Consider the following 12,245-nt stretch of genomic DNA (forward strand, 5'->3'; position numbering starts at 1 on the left):
TCTTAAGCGACTAGAAAGATGGCTCAACGGTTAGGACCACTTACTGCCTTTGCAGAGGACCCAGATTCAGTTCCTAGCAGACATATAGCCGCTTATAACTGTAACTCCAACTCTAGATCTAATGTCCTCTTCTGACCTCCATGGGCACTGCAGGCCTGTGGTGCACATATATACATGCAAGGAAACACTCATATACATAAAAATTAAATATTTTTTGAAAAATTTAAAAATGTAAAAAAATAAAAAATTTAAATAGAGGCAGGAGGGGATAGAGAGATGGCTCAGTGATTAAGAATACTTACTGCTCTTCCAGAGAACCTGGATTTTGTTCCCAGCACCTACATGGGGGCTAATACCTGTCCTTAACTCTAGTTCCAGGAATCTGACACCCTCTTTTGGCTTTCATGGGCACTGCATATGCATGGTGCACTTACATACATGCAATCAAAACATTCATACACATAAAATAAAAATAAAACCTCTAAATAGGGCCTAGAGAGATGGTGCAAGTTAATGTTCTTGCAGAGGGCCCGAGTTTGGTTCCCAGCACCCACTTTGGCTCACAACAATCTCTAACTCCAGTGCCATCAGATTCAACTCCCTCTTCTGGCTTCTATGGATACTGTACTCATGTGCACAAGCACAGCGACATGCATATACATGATTTTTTTGGTCTTTTTTTGGAGACGGTCTCCCTGTAGCCCCAGCTGTCCTGGAACTCACTATGTAGACAAGGCTGGCCTTGAACTCACAGAGATCCACCTGCCACTGCCTCCCAAGTGCTGGGACTACAGGTGTGCGCCACCATGCCCGGCCATATACATAATTTTAAAATAACAAAAATAAATCTTTTTTATCCTTTTGAGACAGATTCTTCCTGTAGCCCCAGTTGGTCTGGAAATCACTATGTGGACCAGGATGGCCTTGATCTCACTGAGATCGTCTTGCTTCTACTTCCCAAGCACTGGGAGTAGAGGTCTGTGGCGCCATATCTATACCTTAGTTTTTGAGACCGTGTCTCTGACTAGCCTGAAGTTTTTCAGGTAGGGTGGGCTAGCTGGGAATGAGCCCCAGGGATCCTCCTGTCTCTGCTTTCCAGAACTGGTATTACAAGCATACACCACCATACCAGATTTTATTTTAAGATTTTTTTTCAAGGCCAAAAAAACACATCAGTGGCCAACACAGCAAAGTACAATGGTGCAGTAATGGCACTTTTATCTTGGGGATAGTCAACAGCTACCTAATTGGACTTAAAGCCCACTCAATGTGAGGAAACTCATGTGTGGTACTGTAAACCTAGCCAAATACACATAGCTGGAGAGGTCATAGATCTTAGTGAAAACCTCAAAGCTCTCATAACCCTAAACTAATATAATTTCTTACTATGTTCAAAATATGAATCCTTAAATTTACAGACAAGTATCCCAGTCACCACCCATTAAAAAAGCTTCTGTTTCAACAGACAGAGATTATTACAGTTACATCACTGTCACACATAGAGGTTCTCTGTGAATTTCCCGAGCCTAAATGGCACATCTAGGATGCAACCTCTACACCTAACTCACAGAACATAGAACAAGGGATGAAGAGAACACTAATGCATCTTTTAATTCTCATCAGTGAAGCTCTCTCATGGCCAGGAACACAAAAGTCCACAAATGGCCAAAAAGCAGAGACTTAAGAGTCTATAGAGTAAGGGTCCTTGGACAGGACTCCTATATTGAGGTCTACCCACCCAGGGCTCAGGGACCATTGTGGAAGAGGGAGCAGAAATATTGTAAGAGCCAGAGAGGAGGTGCATGACCATACAGAAATAGTCCTACAGGTGCCTGGGACCCCTCTCATACAAACCTACAGCATGCAAAAGACCCATGCAAACTTAGGCAGACAAAAGCTCAGCACAGAACTGTGGAAATTAACAGCCAGCCCCAATCCTAGTCGAAGAATTATTGGCAGCTGATTACTGCTGGGTGAGGAAGAGTTGATCTTGAAGAGAGAGAATCTAGATAGGCTGACTAAACCCCAGTGGATGAACTTGCACTGAGGGACATCTCGGGACACTAACTTTACATGATAGGCCTTAATACAAATGTCAGAATGTATGAACTCCAGTGTGTGTGGGGGCTATGGGACAGTGCCAAAGGGGAAAGGGTCAGGGTATAAAGATGATTTTATGTATGAAATACACAAAAATTCAAAAAAAATTTTTTTAAGATTTTTAAAATGTATATGCACGTCTGTACAAGTGTTTGTGTGTTTGTGTATATGTCTATAGAGTTTAGAAGAGGGTGTCAGATACCCTGGAGCTGAAGTTATAGGTGGTTGTGAACCATCCAATGTGGGTGCTGAGGATTGAACTTAGATCCTCTGTAAGAACAGCAAGAGCTCTTAACTCCTGAGCCATCTTTCTAGCCCATACCTGGCTTTTGAAAATATGGGTTCTGGGGATCAAACTCAAATGTTCATACATGACAAGGACTTAGCCAGCTGAGCTGTTCCCAGGCCTCTAAAGGTGGGCCTTTGAAGACTGTCCTCAGCTTCTGTTCCCACCTTTCTCTCTCTGCTTCCTAATCTGCTTTAATGTGAACAGTTCCTCTACATGCTCCTACCATCATGATATCCTGCCCAAGTGCACCAAGTCAAGTAAGTACAGAGTGAAACACCAAGCCAAAAAAAGACAGCTTCCCTCCATTGGGTTGTTATTGTTAGGTATTGTACTCAGTGTCCTAGTTAGTATCCTTAGCTTGACACAGTCCACAGTCATCTGACAGGAGAGCATCCACTGAGGAACTGCCCACATCACATTGGCCTATGAACAGGTCTGTGGGGGATTGTCTTGATTGATAATTGATGTGGGAGGGCCCAGCCCACTGTGGGCAGCCCCTTTCACTAGACAGGTGGTCCTAGGCTGTATGAGAAAGCCAAGCTAAGCATGAGCCAACAAGCAGCATCCTCCATGGTTCCTGCTCCAGATTGAGCTCCTGCCTTGACTTCCCTCAGTTATGGATTGTGACCTGGAAGTGTGAGCTGACATAAACCCTTCTGCCCCTAAGCTGCTTTTGGTCTGAGTATTTTATCACAGCAACAGAAAAGAAGCTAGAATACTATTCATAATTATAAATTACCTAAGGGCCTTTTGTTGTGTGATACACAATTCCATGTGTGAACACATAGACACACAGACACGCATGTGTTATACTGGTTCTTCTTTTCATTTGGGCCAATACAACTAATATTTATAAACCATTAAAAATTCAAAACCTTTTTGAGGCATGGTCTCATATAACCTAGGCTCACCTGGAATATACTATATAGTAATAGCCCAGGTTGGCCTCAAAGTCTGGACCTTCCTCCTTCAGCCTTCCAATGCTGGGATCACAGGCATGCACCACCATTTTTGGTTTTATCACATCTTGAGTATATCAAAACTTGACCATCTCATAGACTAGAGCTTCCAAAAGGACAATATTTTGGCTGTTCTTGACTTTGAATTTCATTTTCTTTCAAAATTTTTTCCTTTTCCTTTTTTTTTTTTTTTTTTTGGTCTTTTTGTGACAGCGTCTCTCTGCAGCCCCAGCTGGCCTGGAACTTGCTATGCAGACCAAGCTGGCCTTGAACTCACAGAGATCCACCTGCCTCTGCCTCCTAAGTGCTGGGATTTAAGGCGTGCGTCACCATGCCTGGCTCTTTTTCCATTTTTATGTACATGTGTGTATTCATGTTTTTTCATCTGTCTGAGTGGCTGTTGTGGTTGAATGAAAATGTCCCCCATAGGCTCCAAGTATTTGGACATTTTGTCCCCAGATGATGGCGCTGTTTTAGGAGGTTTTAGAAGGTGTGGCTATCCTGGAGGAAGCATGCCACTGGGGGTGGGCTTAGAGAGTTCTTAAGCCCTGCCAGATCTCCAGTCGCTCTCTTGCTTCCTGTGCCTGCATGATGATGTGAGAGCTTATCTTCTGCTGCTCCTACACCAGCCACCTCCAGCCATCTTGCCTCCCTGCCATGATGGACAGTAATTCCCCTGGAACCGTAAGCTCAAATAAACTCTTCCTTCTATAAATTGCTTTGGTCAGTGTTTCTATCACAGCAACAGAAAAGTGACTAATACAGCTGCGCACACAGCTGTGCATGTATGTGAATACATGTACATGTGGGGTCCTGAGGTTGATGTCAGGAATCATCCTCAATTGCTCTTCCATCTTATTTATTGGGGCAGGCACTCTCAGTTAAACCCAGAGCTCACTGATACGACTAGTGTTGCTAGCCAGCTTGCTCCAGGGATCCCCCGTCTCCGTCTTCAGGAACTGGAATTCTGGTTAGCCACCATACCCACCCAGCATTTATGTGGATTTCTAGGGATCTGAACTCCAGTCCTTATGCAAGAAATTTAACCACTGAGCCATCTTCCAAGGCCACCTTTGAATTTTCATATACAGTTAGAATTGATTTGTTGACTTCTATTAGCACATTGGTTCACTCATGGTGGCATTTGCCTATAGTCCGTGCACTCAGGAGGCTGAAGCAAGACACTCTATACAAGTTCATATTTACATAGTGTGTCCCAGACCAATTTAGGCTATGAATCAAAAACCCAAAGGGAAGAAATATGTTGAGATTTTGGTAAGAATTATATATAATCTACAAGCCAATTTGGGGAGAATTGGTCTGTACAATTGTGCTTTTTAATTAATTTATTTGAGATGAGGTCTTACTATGCAACCCTGAGTGGCCTAGAGTGCTCTATGTAGACCAGGCTAGCCTGCAGCTCTTTATTTTTAAAAAGGTTCATTTCATTATTAGCTTTAAAAATATTTATCTTATGTGTGTTTCAATGTGTGTGCATGTGTGCAGGTGCCTGAAGAGGCCAGAAGAAGGTATCAGTTCACCTAGAGCTAGACTTACAAGTAGTTGTGAGTTTGGTAGGAACCAAACTCAGGTCCTCTGAAAGGGCAGTACATATTAGCCGTGAGCCATCTCTCCCCCTATTTTACAATTTTATTATTTCATTTGTGTGTGTATGGCTGTGTCTGTGTATGTGCACAAGTGTCTGCAATGTCCATAAAAGCCAAAAGGGAACGTCAGATCCTTGGAGCTGGAGTTACAGGTGTTTGTGAGCAGCCTGATGTGGGTGCTGGGAATTGAAGCTCTCTTCCTACAGGATTTATCTACCATAAGCACCTGTCCTGTTTTTATGTTTGGATACCATACCTTGGTTAGAATTCAAACATCATCTGTATCAGCAAGATCACCCACACAGGGCCAGGGAGATGGCTCAGTGAGTAAAGGCACTTGCTGCGAAGTCTGACAACTTATTTGATACCTGGGATCCACATGGTAGAAGGGAGAACCAACTCCTTCAAGTTGTTCTCTGAGCTCCACAAGCATGCTGTGGCACAGATGTATACACAATACACACACAGAGATACATGCACACAGACACACACACACACACACACACCATACTGCCATAACTGGGTGTGGTGGTAAATGACTACACTCCTAGCACTCAGGAGACAGAAGCAGGGCGATATCAAGTTCAAGGCCAGCCTGGATTACATCATGGGTCCCTGTCTCAACAAAATCACCCAAACAATTGCTCTATAGTTGTTATAACCCTGATAAGTGCTTCATATGTACAAATACCAAGTTACCCACCCCCGTAAGATGCAAGTGCCAAATGAGACATTCAGAGTAACGCTGACAACCACTGTGTCCCTTGATAATGACCCTGCATTCCAGGAGAGGATGACAGTGGATATGGAGGGGAAGGGCCTGAGCTGGAGAGAAATTTGAAAGATTGTGGTGAGGGAAGGGACATGTCTACAGATGGTCTTCAACATTCCTAAAGTCTGAAAAGGCCATTTTATATGCTTGTATTGATGACCCAATGTACTTTTTCCTTTTTCTATTTTATGTTTTGTGGTGTTGGTTTTTGTTTTATGTTTCATTTATTTTTATGTGTATGAGTGTTTTGTCTGCATGTAGGTAGGTGCACCCATGTCATGCAATGCCCACAGAGGTCAGAAAAGGGCATTGAATCCCCTGGAACTGGAGTTAACAATGGTTTTAGCTGCCATGTGGGTACTGGGACTTGAACCTCAGTCCTCTGCAAGAGCAGCCAGTGCTCTTAACCATTGAGCTATCTCTCCAGCCCCTTGTTTTTGTTTTTGTTTTGTTTTGTTTTATTTTTGAAGCCAGGTCTTACTATGTAGTTCAGGCTGGTCTTGAACTAAGTAATCTTCCTGCTCAGCCTCCTGAGTACTGGGATGAATCACCATACCTGGCTTTGTCTTTGTTCTTTTCTATGTTGCCCTGACAGCTCTAATAAGGTCCTAGCTAATAATTTTTAAGAGGCTTATAAAGGAGCTAGATAACTCAGTGGTTAAGAGCCACTGCTGCTCTTGCGAAGGACTCAAGTTCATTTCCCAGCACACACATGGGGCAGCTCAAACTACCAGTAACTCCAGCTCCAAAGGTTCTGATGCCTTCCTGTAGCCTCTGTGGGCACCTACAGTCATATGCACATACCTATACACAGACACACGCATATACATGTAATTAAAAACAAATCTGGAAGCTGACCGTGGTGGTGCATGCCTTTAATCCAGTTGGGAGGCAGAGGGAGACAGATCTCTGTGTGATCACGGCCAGCCTGATCTACATAGCAAGTCCCAGGCCTCTTGGGGTTACAGAGAGACCTTGTCTCAAAAAAAAAACATAAATAAATCAATAAGTCTTTAAAAAGAGGCTTATAAAAATGTATAGTATGTCCCAAACTTCCTAAATTAAGTTTATGCTGTGTAATGTAAAACATCTCTACAACTATTTATATCTACATAATGATGGTCATGAGGTTGGGTAGATAGATAGGTAGATGACTGATAGATGGCTGATAGATGATTGATTGACAAATAATAGGTAACAGATATATAGACAGATGATTGATAGAAGATAGACGGTAGATAAATAAAAGATGGATAGATGATAAATAGAAGATAGATGATAGATGATAAATAAATATATAGAGATAAATGACAGATTGATTGTTTGATTGATAGATTATAGCTGAATGATGGGCAGACAGGTGTTAGATAATTTCATGGGCCCATAGAATATTCTAGCAATGGTGGCTAGGTTGCATTTTCTGGAACAATAAAAAGATCCAACTTTCAAGAACTGAAGATGGAGACTCTAGAACTTTAACTCTTCTGCATAGAGAGTTAAAATAGCTAAGGAGTGTGCTCTGCTGGAAACAGTCAGGCAAGGACACATTTTAATCATTAATGCTGATGTAGACCAGATTGCTTTCCAAGAAACCCTGCCCTCTTGCTTTTTCCAGCCCTCTTGACAAAGGATGAAGAGGAGTTAAGCAAGCATGCAGGGAAAGCTGTGCCTGGGCATGTTGGCCAGCTCTCAGCAAGGGTGCATGCAAGCAGGGTGTGATGACAGAGAGGGGAGCCTAGCAGCTTGCCCCTTCCAGAGAGACCATGCTCCTCCACATCTGGAGACCATGGAGGAGGTCTGCCTCTATGCTTCAATTATGACCCCATTTCCCCTGTGATTCTAAAATCCAGCCAGAGCTCACTTCCCATCCAAAACTGTAACACAAAAGACGTGGCAGTTTGAGGAATTGATTTCGTATGTCACAGCTAAGAATACAGTACTGTAAGGTTAAGAGAATGTAGCTGGAGCCTTGCTTCCAGATCCTGTTATGTTTTTTTTTTCTTGTTTTTGAGACTGTCTGTGTATAGCTCAGGTTGCCCCAGAACTCGTTTTGCAGTTCAAGCTAGCCTCCAACTCATGATCCCCCTGCCTAGCCTTTCTAGTGCTAGGATTACAGGTGTGTGCCACCTGTCTGCCTTAGATTCTATAATGGTTCGTCTTGACTGTCAGCATGTTGAAATTTAGAATAACCATGGAAACAAACCTCTGGGCATGTCTGTAAGGGAGTTTCTACATCAGGTTAACTGAGGAGGTAAGCCCCACCCTGAATGTGGGCAGCACCATCCCATGGGCTGGGGTCCTGGACTGAATAAAAAGGAGAAAGCGAGCTGAGCACCAGCATTCATCTCTCTCTGCTTCCTGATTGTGGATGCAATGTGAGCAGCTGCCTCACAGTCCTGCTTCCATGCCTTCCCACCATGATGGACTGCACCTTCAAACTGTCAGTCACAATAAACCCTTCCTTCCTTAAGTGGCTTTTGCCAGGAATTTTGTCACAGCAATGAGGAAGATAACTAATATAGACCTCCATTCTGATCACATCCACATTATATGAAGAAAAAAACATAGAGATTCTATGGTAAGTTCCAAATTAAAGGCCCAAATTAAATACGAGTAAGTGTTTCTCATTGTTGGGACCAAATACCTGACATAACTGAAGGACTTATTGTAACTTCCAGTTTGAGTAGAGTCCATCATGGTGGGAAGGCATCGTAGCAGTAGGGTGAGGCAGCTGGTCACATTGCATCCAGTCAGAAGCGGGGAGATGAATGCCGGTGTTCAGCTCATTTTCTCTTTTCTATAGATTCCAGAACCCCAGCTCACGGGATGATGCTGCTCATGTTTAGTGTGGGTCTTCCCTCCTCAGTTAACCTACTCTAGAACTCTCTCAAGACATGCCCAGAGATTTGTCACTTCAGTCATTCTAGATCCAATCACATTGACAGTATTAAACTTCATACTCCATTAAGTGCTACAGGGAGGTCAATGGTAAAAGAGCATCTAAGGACCTAGGGGGAGATGGTCTGGGGACCCAGGCTCAAGCCAGGCAGAATTACCAGCTCCATGCTCTGTTCTGGAAGGAGCTCAGGGCTCCAGCTGGACCAACAGGATATGCTGGCTGCCCTTTCTCTCACTCCATCCTGCCACAAACCAAAGGGACCTCCCATCCACACAGATATGCTCCAGTCTTAGTGCTTGACTTGCATCATCTACCCAATGCTCTTGAGCAAGGAAAAAAACCCAATATAACACACGCTTAGTGAAGTCTGTGAGTGGGCTTGGGAGCTGGCTCAGTTACTAAAGTGCTTATCCTGCAAGCATTAGGATTTGAGTTTGACTCTCCAGAACCCACATAAAAAAGCCAGGTGTGGCATGTGCTCTTGTAATCCCAGTTCTGTGGAAGCAGACCCAGGAGAAACCTTGGAGCTCTTCTGCTAGTCAGTCTAGCTGATTGAGTTCTATGTTCAGTGAAAGATGCAGTCTCAAAAAGTAAGGTAGGGGCTGGAGGGATGGCTCAGCTCTACAAGCACATACTGCTGTCACAGAGGACCTAAATTTTGTTCCCAGCCCCCATGTTAGATGACTCACAACTGCCTGTAACTCCAGCTCCAAGGGTTCCTACACCTCAGACCCCTGTGGGCACCTGTACTCATGTGTACATACCTACCCACATATAGAGACACATAATTAAAAATAAAATCTTTAATAATAATGTGGGGAGTAACTGAGGAGAACACTTCTTTTGGCTAATCTTAGTTGGCACACCTGGGAAGAGAGAACCCCAACTGAGGAGCTTCCCCCATCACACTGGCCTGTAGGTATGTCTGTGAGGCGTTTAAAAAATATTTTATTTCATTTTATGTGTATGAGTGTATTGTCTGCATGCATGTAAATACACCGGTATAGGACAATGCCTGAGGAGTTCAGAAGAGGGTGTCGGATCCCTTGGAACTGGAGTTATGGACAGTTGTTAGCTGCTATGTGAGTGCTGAGAGTTGAACCTAGGTCCTCTACAAGAGCAGCCGGTGCTCCTAACAGCTGAGCCATCTCTCCAGCCCCAAATTTCCTTAATTTCAAATTGATGGAGGGGGGCCCAGTTCACTGTGGGCCATGCTATCCCCAGGCAGGTAGTCCTGGGATATCTAGAAAGGTAGATGAGGAGGCTAGAGATGGCTCAACAGTTAAGAGTATTTGCTGCTCTTGGAGAGGTTCTGGGTTCAGTTCCCAGCACCCACATGGTGGCTTACAGCTGCCTATAACTCCAGTTCTATGGGCTCTGACACCCTCTTCTGTCTTCCTCAGGCATCCACACTTACTTGGCATACCACTCACACAGACACATACACATAAAAATTTTTTAAAATCTTATAAAAAGGTTTTTTTTTTAAAAAAAAAAAAAGAGAAAGAAATGTAGCTGAGCAGGCCGGAGGAAGCAAACCACTATGCAGTATTCCTCCATGCTCTCTCCTTCAGTTCCTGCCTTTAGCTCCTGCCCTGATTTCCTTCAGTGATAGATTGTAACCTTGGAATTGTAAATTGAAATAAATTCTTTCTTCCCTTAAATTGGTTCTGGTCAGTATTTTATCACAGTCACAAAAAACAAACTAGGACATTGGCCTCTGGTTTCCACATTCCTATGCACTTACACTCATGTATGTGCACACACATGTACATGTACACATACATGGAGTTGTCTTGGTAAGTGAACACTGAAGGCAGGAATTAGACTGGATACACTAGGCATGGTGGCACCACCTACAATCCCAGAACCCTGGAGGGTGAGACATCAGAATCCTGAGTTCCAGGCCTGCTGGGGATACATTGAGATGCTGTTCAAAACAAAACAAAACAAGAAAAAATATAAATAAGGAAGCTGAGGATGTAGCTCAATGGCAGGGTGCTTGCCTACCATGTGCAAATCCCTGGGTTTCATTCACAGCACAGCAAAAAATAAATTTAAAACCATGCAATAGCAGGACATGGTGGCACATGCCTTTAATCCCAGCACTCGGGAGCCAAAAGCAGGCTGATCTCTTTGAGTTCAAAGCCAGCCTTGTCTACATAGTGAGTTCCAGGACAGCTGGGGCTAACGGGGAGCTCTGTCTCAACCCCCCCAAAAAAATCCCAAAACAAACAAATAACCCATGTAATAATCAGAGCATGTTTGATAACCTTACAACAAAGACCTGGTGTGTCCATGTGCCCAATTTGCCAGCCACTGTGTAATGCTGTCTTGTGCTGACTTTTGTACTAACTCTGGAGTTGAAGCTACCATTAAAAGTAGTGGCAGGGAACTCCCAAAGAACCCCAAACCATTCTGAGATAGGGCTGGTCTGGATTCCATAGAAAGAAGTACTAAATGCCAGGGTCATCTGTCCGAAGCATTGATTAGATCGGGAGTTCAAGGTCCTCCTTGGCAACATGATGAGTTTGAAGCCAGCCTGGGCTACATGAGGCCTTGTTAAGAAAGAGCTAGGCATGGTGGCACACACCTTTAATCTCAGCACTCTTAGGAGGCAGAGGAAGACAGATCTGTGTGAGTTCCAGGCCAACCTGGTCTATATACTGAGTTCCAGGCCAGCTGGGACCACAGGGAGACCCTGTCTCAAAAAAAGAACAGGAAAGAAGAAAGGAGGGAGGGAAAGAGAGAAAGAAAATGGAAGGGAGGGAGGAAAGGGAGGGAGGGAGGAAAAGGAAGGAAGAAAGGAAAGAAGGAAGGAAGGAAAAGCAGGAAGGAAGGAGGGAGGGAGGGAAGGAGGGAGGGAGGGAGGAAGGGACAGGAGGAAGGAAGGAAGGAAGGAAGGAAGGAAGAAAGAAAGGACAGGATGGGAGGAAGGGAGGGAGAGGAAGAGATCATGAAAGACAGGAGAGAAAAAAGGAAAGGGAGCAAGGAAGGAGCAGAAGGAGGAAACAGGCTCTATGAGAAATGTGTTTGCAGAGAGTGTGACAGAGAAGCACACCCAGAGTGAGGGTAACAGGAGCTGCAAGGGTACAGCACACACTCAGTACTGGTGCTGGTAAAGGCAGTGGATGCAGCTGATTGTGTTTTAGTGGCTACATCCATGGGCCTGGTGCCCTGTGGTGAGAACACTTGTTCCCTCATCTGGTTGGTTCTGCAACGTGGTCTGGGCACTGTTCCTGGAAGCTCAGTTGCGGGTGGTTCTGAGTTTCCTATTGCTCATGAACAAATGCCTTTTTCGATGTAAACTTTCAATGTTTGTACTTAAGAATCTCGACTGATGGAAGGAAGGTGTTGCAACCCACAGGAATTGTAGGTACATACACTTGATATTTAAAGCATGGGTCAATATCAGTGGTAACTAGGACTTGGTAAGAAATACATAATTTGGGGACTAGGGTTGTAGCTCAGTTAGTAGAGTGCTTGTCTGGCACACACAGAGCCCTGGGTTCCATCCCCGCCAGCACTGCACAAAGGAGGCATGATGGTGCACACCTGTGATCCCAGCCTTTGGGAGGTGGAGGCAGGATGATCAAGAGTTCAAGGTCATCCTCTGTCA

Source organism: Nannospalax galili, unplaced genomic scaffold (assembly GCF_000622305.1).
Source record: "Nannospalax galili isolate Female #2095 unplaced genomic scaffold, S.galili_v1.0 scaffold899, whole genome shotgun sequence".
Taxonomy (NCBI): Eukaryota; Metazoa; Chordata; class Mammalia; order Rodentia; family Spalacidae; genus Nannospalax; species Nannospalax galili.